General features: G+C 39.4%; 1 non-coding gene across 1 annotated transcript; it reads left to right on the top strand.

Annotated features, from left to right (window-relative positions):
* Nucleotides 1-10185: 10185 nt before the first annotated feature.
* On the top strand, nucleotides 10186-10379 carry LOC128248443 (U2 spliceosomal RNA). The gene has a single exon (XR_008264672.1). It is a non-coding gene; the product is annotated as a U2 spliceosomal RNA (small nuclear RNA).
* Nucleotides 10380-14712: the final 4333 nt, after the last annotated feature.

The following is a 14712-nucleotide window of genomic DNA, read 5'->3' as shown; positions in this document are numbered from 1 at the left end:
ACGTCGCAACTCATTTCTACAGCTGAGTAAACTGGAGCAGCGTGAAATAAAGTATCTTGATCAAGAACACTACACGCAGCCTGTTCTGGGAATCGAACTCACAACCTCATGGTCGTAAGTTTGATGCTCTAACCACTGAGCCTTGTGCCTTCACAGTAGCCCATATAGCACCTTTATAAATAGGGCTGATTTAGTTGTTTCTCCATAGATTGGGAAAAACGATGAACAACCTTAATGAATCTTCGAATCTTATTGGATTCTCCTCATCAGAGTTGTCTTCATCAATTTGACCAATTCCTGAGAAACAGGCACACATGTACATCCGTAAATTGATGCATACATACCATTCATGCATCCGTAAAAGGTTTTGTTATGCAGTCTTTTAGGCAACCATATTATCAGTTTAAAATCAAAGAATAAATGCAACAGAAATATCTGCTTTCATTTAAAAACACACACATACACAAGCACTCACACACACACACACGCATTAAATGACAACTAATTAGCTAGGAATACTGAAACTATTTGAAGCTAGCTGTAGCATAATGTCAATCCAAATGCCCACCACCTCAGATCTAACATAATACACAGCAAAAAAAAGTAAGCACTTTTTTATTGCACTGCAAGAACAAAAGTTTCCATGGAAAAAAAAATGATGTTATTTAAAAAAAATACTCGTAAACCAAAGCATATATTACACCCTGAAACGTATATCATCATCATTGAACACTTAACATGAGATGGATAATATCTCTGCCCTTGTCATTTCCTTTGTGAGATCCAACCCCCTGAGATCTGCTTCCACCTCTTCACCCCATGTTTTTCTCATCCTCTTCTTCCTCAGTTCCCTTCCTCTTGCATCTTTACCCAACAATCATCTTCCACATTCATCACATGTTCGTCTCCTTTTTTTTCTTTCTTTCATCTCTTATTCATTCGCATAATTGTTCTGCACCAAACCAGGCACACTCTTTCCTGCCTTTGTACCTCCTCTGCAGTCGGTGCCCATGTTTTGTTGCTATGCCAAATTCTCCGCAAGCATCATGCAACTTACTCTCCACTCAAAGATAACACCTCTTTAAACTTTTTGCAACCCATTCTGACTGATCTCTATATTTACGGACACCTTCCACCAATCCCACACCCATGCTGCTATTTACATCACCTTGGTGACAGGAGCTATCAAGTGTTCCTTTGGAGCCTTCCTAGCACTCAAAAGTATTTACTTCAAGAATATTCTTGGAGTTCTTTTTGCATCTGCTGCATATGAAGTCTTCCTTTATTTGCCCCAGCTTATCTGTGATCCCTTCTGCACCCGTGTTTACTACTTCAGATATGTTGTATGGAACCCCTACTTATTCATTTTGCTACATATCAAACAGGACCACTACCCCAATGGTAGTACAAGGATCCTGTATTCTTTCCTGCTTACTAAGACTTCAATTTTTGCTAACTTTTATTTTGAGATTTCTCAATTCTAGGCTTTGATTCTATGTGAAGAATTTCTTTTTTGTTTGAAAGATTCAGTTACAAGAATTTGGTCTTCATCATACAGGAGTTCCCGCAGACAGCTGCTGGTAAACTCTTCTGTAATGGCCTGGAGAACTATAATCAACAGAGGGCAGCTGAGAAACAATCTTTGATGGACACTTGCTTTTACACATGAAACTCTTTACAAATTCTTACCTTGCTGATGGCATCTCTGTCCATTTTTCTTTTTTTTTTTTGCACAGCTTTCACAATTTTCTTTAAGATCACTTCACTACAAAGCTTTAAAAAAAAATCCCATCAAAGGCTTTCCCCAGATCAATGAGTGCTGGGTATAATGGTTTGCTCTTAGCTGAGAATTTCTCAACTTGGTCCGTTTGATATTGCCACACTTCCCACTTGAGTGTCTCCTTCATCTTTTGCAGCAATTGATGAGGTTACTGCTATACAAGTCATTGAGTGTGACACCTTGTACTCCCTAGTGGACTGTGCATGTGGCTAACGGATATTTCCAGCGACATCTCAGCAACTCACCCAGTTGGTCCAGCAGCTTTCTCCTGTCTTGAAACCAGAGGCTTCATTCTCAGCAAGGAAAGCCTACAGACACTGGATTAGTGAAATATTTAAGCAGGAATTGATGGTCGGGAGGTCTCATTAATAATGGGTCTGTCAGAAGATAGCCATTAGGATAGAATTGATAGAATATAGCAAAGAAGTAGAATCATCATCATCATCATCATCGTTTAACGTCCGCTTTCCATGCTAGCATGGGTTGGACGATTTGACTGAGGACTGGTGAAACCGGATGGCAACACCAAGCTCCAGTCTGATGAAGATGATATATTAGCTGAGGAACTGGTCAGGAGTCTAGAAGAACTGGTTTGAAAAGGCAAAAGGACTGATGCGTTAGCAACCAAAATAGTGCTTGACTGTCTCTTTGCAAAACATGAAGGTTGCATTGTCAGAACTAAAATATAATGGGAGCATTTTAATGAAACCCAATGAACAACATGTGCCATTCAATTCCAGGCAGATGTGTGCGGTTTTCTAGCAGCCCATTTTGCAACTGTTTGGGAGTAGAGCGGAGGTAGTGGACTTCAGTGTCTACTTTTGTAGAAGAAATTAAGTCAGTTCTATATTTAAGAGATGAGGAATTATATACATTTGATGGATATTTGTCCTCATCTTGTTTGTTGTTAACACGTTTCGGCTGATATACCCTCCAGCCTTCATCAGGTGTCTTGGGGAAATTTCGAAACTATGCCCTGAATAATAATAATAATAATAATAATAATAATAACAACATTCAAAAATACCTCAGGAATGAGAACCCAGGTTTGAAATTTCCCCAAGACACCTGATGAAGGCTGGAGGGTATATCAGCCGTAACATTGTGAAAACAACAAACAAGATGAGGACAAATATCCATCAAATGTAAATAATGTAAATAAGAAATTAAGTGTTGTAACAAACAATGGTGACAGTTGTGATAGAGTTTGCATAGAGTGGATGTGCAAATGGTAAGTTTCCTTACAGACTTTATAGATGCATAACAAATGTGTCTATCACAAGTAGCCAGTCTGATCTACAAATGGACTGAGAGGAAGCTGTTGCTGAATAGCCGGGAAGAGTTGGAGAATGTAATATGAATATATTGCAAGAGAAAGGACTCTTTGTTGAAAGGTTTTGTCTAAAGACAATCAAAGAGTTAAGTGATATACTTCTGTTTTGCAATTAACAGGTGGGTCTTCATATTTTCTCGAAAGGGGATTTAGAGAAATTCTGGCCAGTGTGTGGAAGGATGTGCCTCTTGAAGGAGCAAGGCATATGAAAGCATGGCCTGTCTAAGCTTGAGAATGAGGCAAAGGGGTTAGCAGAGATTGTGCACCGCAATCTTGCCCATGGTCTGGAGGTACAGATTATGGGAAAGGTATGTAATAGTCATGGTCAGAGATATTGGGTGCAAACGTGAACCCTCATCTGGTTGTCTCTTTTGCAGTATTATACTGGCAGGAAGTGAGTGCAGATGAGACCTGTAACAACGTGATGAAGTGGAGTCTACATGGACGATCCTAATGTCCCCCAAAGACCACAAGGGTATTCAGTAACATATGTCCATTGCTGGAATGGTGGTGCAGGACAGAAGGCCCAGTTGCTATACATGTAGGAGTATGAACCATTTGAGGGTTTTCTGTTAAAAAGGTGAAAGATTCTCCCAGGCAGCAGCAACAATAGTTAGGAAGTAGAAGATGATTGATGGTGGTGTAACTGTTGCCATGACAACACCACCACCGCTCTGGAGATGGATGGAGCAGAAACACAAAGCCACCTTATCCTCAGCACTAGGGATGAGCCCCTGCAAAGTGAGGGCACTGAGAAACTAAAGGGTCTTTCTTCCCTCCAACGCAGAAGTGACCAGGCTGTTCTAACTTGTGGTGTGGTGATGAGGAGGAGATGGGCCCTGGAGATAGAAAAAGCATCGGGAAGAATAGAAAGAAAGACAACTAGGACTGTGGAAGACAGTCACAGAGAGATATCTGGTTCTTTGAAAGAAGAATGAAAGCTTTAGGGGGCTGCTAAAGAAGCTAAAAATAAAGGGCCAGAAGAAATGTACTGAAAGCTACCCAAACTATTCCAAGGGTGACAAGTTCAAAAGAAGCCATCTGAAGAACTCGTTAGTCCAACAAAATATATTTTGTTGGGCTAATGACTATAAGTTAAATATTTTAACCAATCACACAAACTATGTAGAGCTAAGGGACCACCCTGCAGAGCCTGTGGGATTCTTCACAGATTGACTAAAGCCAAAGACGAGCACGTTTGAATATGGAAGGTGAAGGCCCAGGGTACAGTGAGGAGAGGAAAGGATTGCTCAATACGGATAATGATCTGAGTTGTGGGGTGCCCTAATCTTCCGAAGTGGGTTTTTTTTTTTATAGGTGGGTGCTTTTGATGGTTTACTACATTTTTTTACCGTCTTCCACATTTTATTTGATTTTGTAGCACCCCACAGGATTTTGTAACCTTTCTGTATGGCGTGTTTTGTACATGTTTTGGCCTACAGTGTCCAATAAATTAATAATGTTAATAAAAATTGCCTTTTATCTTTTTTGTTTATTATTAATATTATTATTTTTATTCAAGCTGGCAGAATCGTTAGTGCGCTGGACGAAGTGCTTAGCGGTATTTCACCCATCGCTACGTTCTGAGTTCAAATTCCGCCAAGGTTAACTTTACCTTTCATCCTTTCGGAGTTGATAAATTAAGGACAAGCTGAGTATTGTGGGTTGATGTAATCGACTATCCCCCTCCCCCAAATTTCAGGCCTTGTGCCTATAATAGAAAGGATTATTATTATTATTATTAGGGCAGCGAGCTGGCAAAATTGTTAGTGTGTTGGACAAAATACTTAGAGGTATTTCGCCTGTCACTACGTTCTGAGTTCAAATTCCACCGAGGTTGACTTTGCCTTTCATCCTTTCGAGGTTGATAAATTAAGTACCAGTTGAACACTGGGGTCGATGTTATCAACTCATCCCCTCCTCCAAAATTGCTGCCCTAGTGGCAAAATTTGAAATCATTATTATTGTTGTTGTCGTTATCATCATCATCATTATCATGTCTTGAGGAGAGCGGAAGTGTCCTGATAGATCTGCAGAATAAGTACTAGGTTTACAAAGAATAAGTCCCGGAGTCAATTTGTTCGACTAAAGGCAGTGCTCCTGCATGGCCGTAGTCAAATGACTGAAACAAGTAAAAGAACAAAATAATGAGGTAGTTAGGGTTTTTTTTTTTTTTACTCAATAATTTGATCTTTTACATTTTTAATGTTTATTTTGATTCTTTTGGGTTGGTGTATAATTTATTTATTTATGTGTTTCAGCCAAGTGGCTGCGGTCATGCTGGTGCACCATTGCAACTTTTTTTCAACAAAAACATCTTTAAATGATTATTCTGGAGCATATTCACCATCCACTTCAATTACTGCTTCCCATTTGCTTTGCAGACGGTCAGTCCGTCATTTAAAGATGTTGTTTGTTAAATATTGATTTTGTTTTTGTTGACAAAAATCTGCAATAATTATGCACCAACCCAAATATGTTGTTAATAAAACATCCAATTTGCAGGTTTAAAAATAAAACGAAAAAGGCATGATCAGATAATTTGAGCACACACAAACCTGGCATTGGGGAAGAGCGGTTTGGTGTTGGCAAATATGCTGAGAGCAATGGAAAACAAGGGGTGCCACAGGAGAACAGAGTAGATGGGTGCGGACAATGAATGTTGAAGGCAAACGTTTGTGGAGAAGTGATATGTTTCTAGAAGCTCTGACATTGCATGTGTGAAAGAACAAAGTGATAAGAAAGGTCTAAAGAGGAATGTGACAAAAAGACAATGGTTATTAGTAAGACAGTACAAAAGAAAGCAAATGGAAAGAATAAATAGAGAAAAAAAAAAACCAAAGTATTTAGGACATGCAATAAATCAACAAGGTCGCTGTGTAGAAGCAATTGTTGAAGGAATAAATAAGGTTAAAACTACATAAATAAGAATGATAAAACATCTTCACCTCAAAAGACATGACACTGCTCCTAAAAATTATTATAGCCATTGTCCCCTATCGGAGGCAGAATCTTGGACAATGTAAAGAACAATGGAAAAGAAGATAAAAGTCTTTGAGATGTGGATCGTTCGTAGATTTGGCAGAATAAGCTTGAAAGACAGGGTAACAAAAACTGTAGTAGCAGAAAAGCTGAAAATCCACAGACAGTCCACAAAGCTTTTATAGTCTGGATGTACAATGCACCATGAGTCATTGAGTCAATGTACCATGAGTCACACACAAACATTCGCATATATATTTGCACGTAAAAAACACCCACTACACTCTCGAAGTGGTTGGCCTTAGGAAGGGCATCCAGCTGTAGAAACTCTGCCAGATCAGATTGGAGCCTGGTGCAGCCTTCTGGCTTGCTAGTCCTCAGTCAAATCGTCCAACCCATGCTAGCATGGAAAGTGGACGTTAAACGATGATGATGATGATGATAAACATATGTACACATATGCACATATAAAAGGTAAAGAGCCCCTTCGGTTATGAATGACAGTGGGGTGGCACCTGGACAGTTACCCTCAGAGACAAGTTCGGGCAAGGTTATCTTATGGAAGACTAACAGACCTGATATAATGATTTGGGATAGAGAAGAGAAACTGTGTAAAGTTGTGGAAATTAGCTGACCAGTGGATGTTAACCTAAAGTGAAAAAGAGAACATCTACGCTGAACTATTGAGAAATCTGCAATTACTCTATCCGGATTGCAAGTTCTAAAACGATTTAAAATATTGGTTCAAATACTTCAAATATTATTCATGGCATTTGAATTCAATATCACAATCTTCAAATAACTTTTTCCCTTGCCAAAATTGATTTTTTTTCCAAGCCAAAACAATGACTTTTCCTTGACAAAACTGTGGCTTTTTTTCTACTTCTAACTGATTTTTGTTCTTAGCTAAAACTATTATTTTGCCTATCCAAAACTTCGTTTTTGCAAGCCGAAATTGATTCTTTTGTAGTTCAAAATGACATTTTCCATACTCCAAATTGTAACTTTTCCTAATCAAAGACAGCAATTTTTCCTTGTCAAAAACTATAAATTTTTTTCCTAGCCCAAACTAACCAAAACTGTAATGTCTTCTTAGTCGAAACTGTGACCTTAGCCAAAATTGTGACCTTTCCTAGCTGAAACTTTGAGAATTTTTTTTTCCCCTTCCAGGCGTTAACAAAACAAAGAAATGATGTCACAAGAAAAAATTGAAAGGTAAAGATGGATCAAGGTAGGATTTGAACTCAGAACATAGAAGAGACATTACAATATATCACAAGGAATTTCCACCAACGCTCTAACGATTTCTGCTTATCTAAAAAATAAAGGTGTTTCATTTCAAGTCACCAAGGTCTGTAGTTTATAGTTATACATTTTCCTTTGTCATAAATATTTATTAAGACCAACATAAAGCCACGACATTTTTATCTTATCATCGACGACGACGCGGCGGAATAATTTGTGTGCATAATTATATGCTTAAAATAGAAATAGCATGTGTCTTCGTGATTATAATGTAGATTAGGATTTTATGTAAATAGAAAATACATTGCTGGAAAGTGTTAATCTATGTATATAAAACTGATAATGTGTGTCTGTCCGTCTGTCTGTATGTGTGCATCACTAAAACTCGAGAACTACCCAACCGATTTCACTCAGCATGGCCACAGTCACATTACTGAAACAAGTAAAACAATAAAAAAAAATCTATGCCGTTTAATTCCGAGCAACGCCGGGTATCTCTGCTAGGTTATTATAAAATGGCAGGAGAAACACGGCTGCAGAGAAGACAAGAATCTCTGTAATCATCGTACAAAAGCAATAATTTTGAGGAGAAGGAAAAGTCGATTACATCGCCCCAGGGCACAACTGACCAACCAAAAGGGTAAACGGGCAAGTCGACTCTTCTGCGGAATCTGAACACAGGACTTAAAGAGTCGAAAGAAATGGCGCTAAGCATTTTTTCCAACATGCTAACCAGGGGAGGGGTTAGTCGACCCCAGTGCTCGAATAGTACTTAATTTATCGACCCGAAAGAATGAAAGGCAGAGTAGTCCTTGGTGGTATTTGAACTCAGAACATAACGCTGGTGAGATGATATTCTTAATTAAATGAACCTGGAAAAGAAGTGGAAGCTTAAATATTTTGCATCTGAAGCTGGAATTGAAATATATATAATAGACTTTTTGGCTGATTTCAACTGGCAGAATGTAGGGAGAAGACTAAAAAAAGGACTAGGGTACCCCTGGGCAGTATGTTGGCGATGCTGTTACATTTGAAGAGCTGGGTTTTTTTTCTTCCATAGCATGTTTAAGATCTTACTACCTAATGTTTTATGCTGAGTCTATGGAAGATAAATTCTGTGCATTTTGGAGTTTGTTGGTCAAGCTTTATAGAAAATATGACTGATGAGGTCAGAGTATATGCATATTAAAAGTCCAAGGGTATTGGATTTACAAAGCTTCACGGGTGTAGATTCCAAATCTTTTATCTTCAGTGAAGATAAATTGTAAACTTTTTTGTTGTTGTTTATCTCTCATTACATCTGAGCAAACTGGATGCTACTGGTCACTTGACTGTTACTAGTCAAGTTAACGTACATCCTGGTCACTCCAAGATATTCTTGTAGAACTGAATTCAGCTCAGCTGTAATTCGAAAAAACTGAACATTTTTAACTGTTGAAAGACAAGTTCCATCACCATCATATACAAGTGCTTCAACCCCCATCCCTTCATCACCCATATTCTACATTTTTTTTTTCTATCGGGAGCATATATTAGAAGCTCCGTGTAGATTATTCTTCAGGGGAGGTGTTAGTAACTAAAGAGGCGAAGTTTCTTGTTACATTTCATTGAAACTAAAAGCGATATATTTTTAATTTCAATGTTTAACTTTCTATTCTTCTCCTATACTTTTCTAGATTCAGTTAACTGACTGTGGCCATGCTGGAGTATCGCTGTGAAGGGTTTAGTTGAACAAATCGACCCTGTACTTACATTTTCAAAGTCTGGTACTTCTTCTATAGGTCGTTTTTTGTCAATCCTCTAATTTACAGGGAAGTTAACAAACTTCTTACCACACAGCCATACCTGCGTTAGAATTAGTGAAAATTACTTCAAATAATAACAAACACCTCAATTATCAAGGGGTAATAACGGATTGTTTCGTATTCACCTTTCTGTAATAAATTGGTTAATTACTTTGGCTAATTACATATTCGGTCACTTCGATTGCTTGTCTGTCCAGTCAACAAAGAAGCCGATTGGCAGTTGTTCGATTGCTAGAAATAGCAGCTAACTTCCCACAACTGCCAATGAAACCTTAAAAGTCTTACAATAAAAGATAAATATACGTCGGACATCGGCGTTCTAGATAGGTACAAAGAAGAATTGATGGTCACGAGTGGAACGCCTGCTCAATGAGAACTGAAATGTTAAAATAACAACTCGATATTATCACACACAAGGTTGATCTGACGCTATTGTAAATATTTTGTACTCATTGCGGGATTGAACTTGGTGTTTATTCGCTTCAGGGAAACTTTTCTCGTGAACAAATAACGAGCCAACCACTATGTGGATGCTCGGGTTGCTAGAAATAACAACCAAAACAAAACATTCAACGGTAACGAGGAAGACATTAATCGTTTCAATTATACATCAGTTATCGATCCAGGATAAACTGTTTGAATATAAGATGGGCTGGTCATGGGTGGAACGCACTGATAACAGATCAGCTTGTTCAAATAGTCTTGGAACTTTAAATACGGAAGATTAAATATTTGTAGCGTCAACAAGTACGATCAATAGTGCTGTCCTCCATTATGATGACGTCACATGTCTACTTTTAGTTACTGACTTTATACAATGACAAAAAAGAATTTATTGTTAATTAAACATATAATATTTAAGTAAACTCAAGTAAAACCTATATGAAAATATTACAAATGGTATAAGGTAGAAGAGGAAATGAGTAAATGAACAAAAACTTTAGAAAATAATTAAATATAAGTTTTATATATAATACGTATATCAGTGGCTGTAGTATAAAGAAATATATTTAAATATTTCTGAGCTAGGTTAAAAATTTATCGCTTCTCGGCCTTTTGGCTAAGATCAAAGTGTAGTATCTGTTCTTATCAGCTTAATATCTGATACGGTCCCTATTTGGGACCATCGATATTAAACTGATTTTTGGAACTAGGCGAAGAGTTAGGGGCTTGCTCCACCTTTGCCACGGGTTGGCCTGGTATAGCAGTACTTCCAGGATTCAGCCCATCTCCCACCCGGGAGATAAAAATAAAATCAATAATAGACAAATCCAATCCCATCCCTGAGATTTTTTTTTTTTGTCACGTGGAAAGCCCACTGTTTCGTTATTCTTTCCCTCTCTATTTTGCGAAAGAGATGATCTACATTTGGGCCCCTTGTGTTGTCATTTCACATCTATACTTTTTTCTACTTACGAATGACTTCTGCAACTCCGCCCCTATTTTTCTTACACAAGTAATGTTGACACACGTTTTTTTTTTCATTATTACGGGGCTGCTGGGTATGAGCAAATTTGCAGTTATTGTTTTTTCAGCATTTAATGTTCGATATATTTATTCGATTTTAACCGTTACTGTAATTATATTTATTATTATTGACTAAAATCATTGCTGTAATTATTATTGATTAAAATCTTTTATCTGGCACTCACATCACAAAAGAGAGTGTAGTGGCTTCATGTAGGCGTGGTGGGGGTTCGATCCTTGATCGTTAAATTTCACTTACAGTAAAACAATAGTTTTTCTGTGAGTGACAGCAGTTACATTTAGCAGAGATGCCTTAGCTAAGCAAAATAATGTATTTGCCACTTGACCCTTCTAAGTTAGAATTGAGATAACAGGAACCACCAAGGAATTTTATTGTTCTCAACAATATGTCTATCCTTCTGGCTGGTTTTGCATAGTTGTAAATACTAGAATTTGGTAAGGCAAAATCAATTAGTGAACAGAGACCAACTAGAGTCATGGCCACAAGCAGGCAGCTACTAAAGAAAAACGGCCAAAGGGAGAAAGGTTAGAATCAGCCAACTATGAGGCACAACTTCCCTCGACTCTGTAACTTTCATTTGCTCAATTCCTTTTCTCACATCATTCTATCACTATCTAAAGATTAATACTGAGAATGTGTACACATATACAGGCCGAAATTAACTATCTTAACCCCGCATGCTCTTTCAATTATATCGCACCTGCCTGTTGAGGCATGGCATTATATTAACGGTAAATAAATATTTACCTATCCACCCCTTCTCCTCTCTGAGGCGGAACGCTCCCTCCTCAGTAGGGGTCTGCGTTTCATCCCCCTCACTCCATCCTGCAACGAATTTCAGACTCGTGCTGATATCCACAGCTTTGTGCGCGCTTTTCCGCGACACTCCACCCGTATCTAACGAGGAGGACTGCTTCACCGACCTGGGCCGCCGACCATCCCAGTGGACGCCTGCTCCTGGCCAGTTCCAAGCAGCTGATCTTTTTGCGGGCGCCTGCCAGCGCGCTGTGGACCGGTTTAACTTTTCCAGGCGTCCCTGTCGTCTCAACATCTCCCCAGCCGAACTCTCGGTCCTTCGATGTCTCCGACGCCGCACTGACATCATTATAAAACCGGCCGACAAGGGTGGAGCCGTGGTGGTATGGCGCGCGGACCTCTACAAGGTCGAAGCTCTCCGCCAATTTCGACATCTCCTTCTACTGCCCTCTGCCCTCTGACCCCACGTCCAGCTACCAACAGACTGTCCTCCACTATCCATGACCTCATCTCCTCCTCCCGTCTCCCCTCCAACCTCATTGTCCCCACCCCACGCAGCCCCACCATTTATTTCCTCCCCCAAATCCACAAACCTAACAACCCTGACCGCACCATCGTCTCTGCCTGTAACTGCCCCACCGAGCTAATCTCCAAATATCTTGACCGTGTCCTTGCCACCCCCACCCCCTAGTGGCTTCCCTCCCTTCTCACATCCATGACACCAACCACGCGCTTCGGTTGTTCAACTCTTTCCCCTTCCCTCCTGGCCCCTCTAAACTTCTCTGCGTGCACTCAAACATTTCCTTGACCTCCGACCCAACCCCCAACCCGACACCTCCACACTCGTTCGTCTGGCCGAACTTGTCCTCTCACTCAACTGCTTCTGTTTTCTACACCACCTGTCTTCATCTGTTATTGTGCATGTATGTGCATTAGAACATCTCTGTGAGTCAGCATAATATATACAATCACACATCGTACGCGCGCACACACGCATGCACACACGCATACACACACGCATACACGCAATCATTGCCTACACATTAACATAAATCTTCACACATACATGTAACACATAGCAACTTTGTGCAGTGAGTTTATTTGTTGCTGAATTGCAATCTATGAAATCAGGTGATATTAGACTTGTTCAGATTGTTATCTTTCATGTGCCAAACGTAGCTTGATAAGGCTGTGCTATTTCTTGTGTTTATGTACCAAAGGTGGACCTGGAATGTAAGTCCTCGCAGCAACATAATGAAACCGTATTTGGCAGTTGAAAGATAACAGTAATCATTATTTTAAATCACTGTTATTGCACTTCACCAACAAGTGCATCGACCGCTCAAAATTCTCTGCCTTCCTTAATGAGGAAAAATACTGGCCAACACTTGCCCAAGGTGCCCCGCTGTGGGACTGAACCCGGAACCATGTGGTTGGTAAGCAAGCTACTTACCACAGAGCTACTCCTGCGCCTATAATGTTAAATAGTTTTTATTACAACTTCAGATAAAGACAAACATTAATGTGTGTGTGTGTGTGTGATAGCGATGAGCCGCTAGAATCGTTACCGCACCGAAAAATTGTGTAGCGGCCTTTCTTCTGAATTTGCGTTCAAAGTTCAAATTCCGCCGGGGTTGACCTTGTCTTTTATCCTTTCAGGGTCGATAAAATAAGTACCAGTTGTGTACTGGAGTCGATGTAATCGACTTAAACCCCCTCCCTTGAAATTGCTGGCCTTGTGCTAAAATGTGAAACCAATATATATGTGTATGTTATGGCGGTGAGCTGGCAGAACCGTTGACACGCCGGACAAAATGCTTAGCGGCATTTCATCCGTTTTTATATTCTGAGTTCAAATTCCCCCGCTGTTGACTTTGCCTTTCAACCTTTTGGGGTCGATAAAGATAAGTACCAGTTGTGTACTGCAGTCGATGTAATCGACTTATCCTCTGCCCTGAAATTGCTGGATTTGTGCCAAAATTTGAAACCAACATATGTGTATGTGTATGTGTGTGTGTGTGTGTGTGTGTGTGATATATATATATATATATATATATATATATATATATATATATATATGTGTGTGTGTGTGTGTGTGTGTGTGTGTGTGTGTGTGTGTGTGTGTGTGTGTAAAAGGTTGAAGAGGAACACACGAGTAGATATGTATGGAAAAAAGACAAAGTAGAAAATGCTAAAATACTTTTATAAAGAACATTACGGAACCGGTTTCGATCCTTGATATCTTTTCAACAGTAAATATGAATAATAGATTTTTGAAAAATTAAATTTTGGTAAGTTTAAAAGAAAAGTCTTTTTAAAGACATATTTTTCTTGTTTCTGCCTGTCTCTGTTTCACTTGTTAACTCTTGTGGGTTCGAAGAGAGAGAGAAAAAGAGGGAGAGAGAGAGAGAGAGAGAGAGAGAGAGAGAGGGAGAAAGAGAGAGAGAGAGAGAGAGAGAGAGAGAGAGAGAGAGAGAGAGAGAGAGAACCATCTGTAGAGCAGTGTTTCTGGTAATTTTTTTAAAAGGAGTACAAAAAATACAAGAAAAACCATTTAATGTACCCAACCTCCATTGATTTGCGTCTATTTATTTTTCACCTTGTAACGTACGAATATATTCTCGATAGCAAATAATGTATTTCATAAAATAAATACGATAAAAAGCAAAAACGGACTTTGAACCTCTGAACTTGTGTTTGCCGTTCTCTTCACAGAGACGACGTCAATGTTTCTTCTGTGTTTTATTAAAAGCGAAACACGTGACCGACATCTTCTAAGTTGTCCAATTTGAGTCAACACAAAACAATGTCTTGAAGTTTCATAATCGAAGTGGTTGCTTGACCTGTTGGAGACGGTCGTTGTTGGAAGGTAGTTTTTTTATTTTCTTTTTGTTTTTTATCATAGGCTCTGGTCAAACAGGTTCAACAAAGGAGGAGGGGTGGGGTTAGGGTAGGGTGTGGGACTTAAACTCTGACGGAGGAGTCGTAGGGGCACCGCGGTGACACACCGGAGTTGTTCCACTCTATGTCCGGCTACAGCTGATTTTCTTGCAGTGTGAGAGGGGGTGAGAAGAAGAGAGGAAAATAGAGCATAAGAGAGAAAGAAAGCGGGAGAGAAAGTAAGAAAGAAAGAGAGAGAGAGAGAGAGAGAGAGAGAGAGAGAGAGAGAGAAAGAGAAAGAGAGAAAGAAAGAAGTAGATAGAAAGAGGTAGACTCTGTGTGAGTGTATGTGTGCGTGCGAGAGAGAGAGAGAGGGGAGAGAGGGGTTAAGACAGAAAGATACCGAAAATGATATGATTGAAACCCAGTTTAAGATTTGTAT

Source organism: Octopus bimaculoides, chromosome 7, assembly GCF_046866305.1.
Source record: "Octopus bimaculoides isolate indiv1 chromosome 7, ASM4686630v1, whole genome shotgun sequence".
In the NCBI taxonomy this organism is placed as follows: domain Eukaryota; kingdom Metazoa; phylum Mollusca; class Cephalopoda; order Octopoda; family Octopodidae; genus Octopus; species Octopus bimaculoides.
This window is presented reverse-complemented; position numbering and strand designations above follow the sequence as displayed.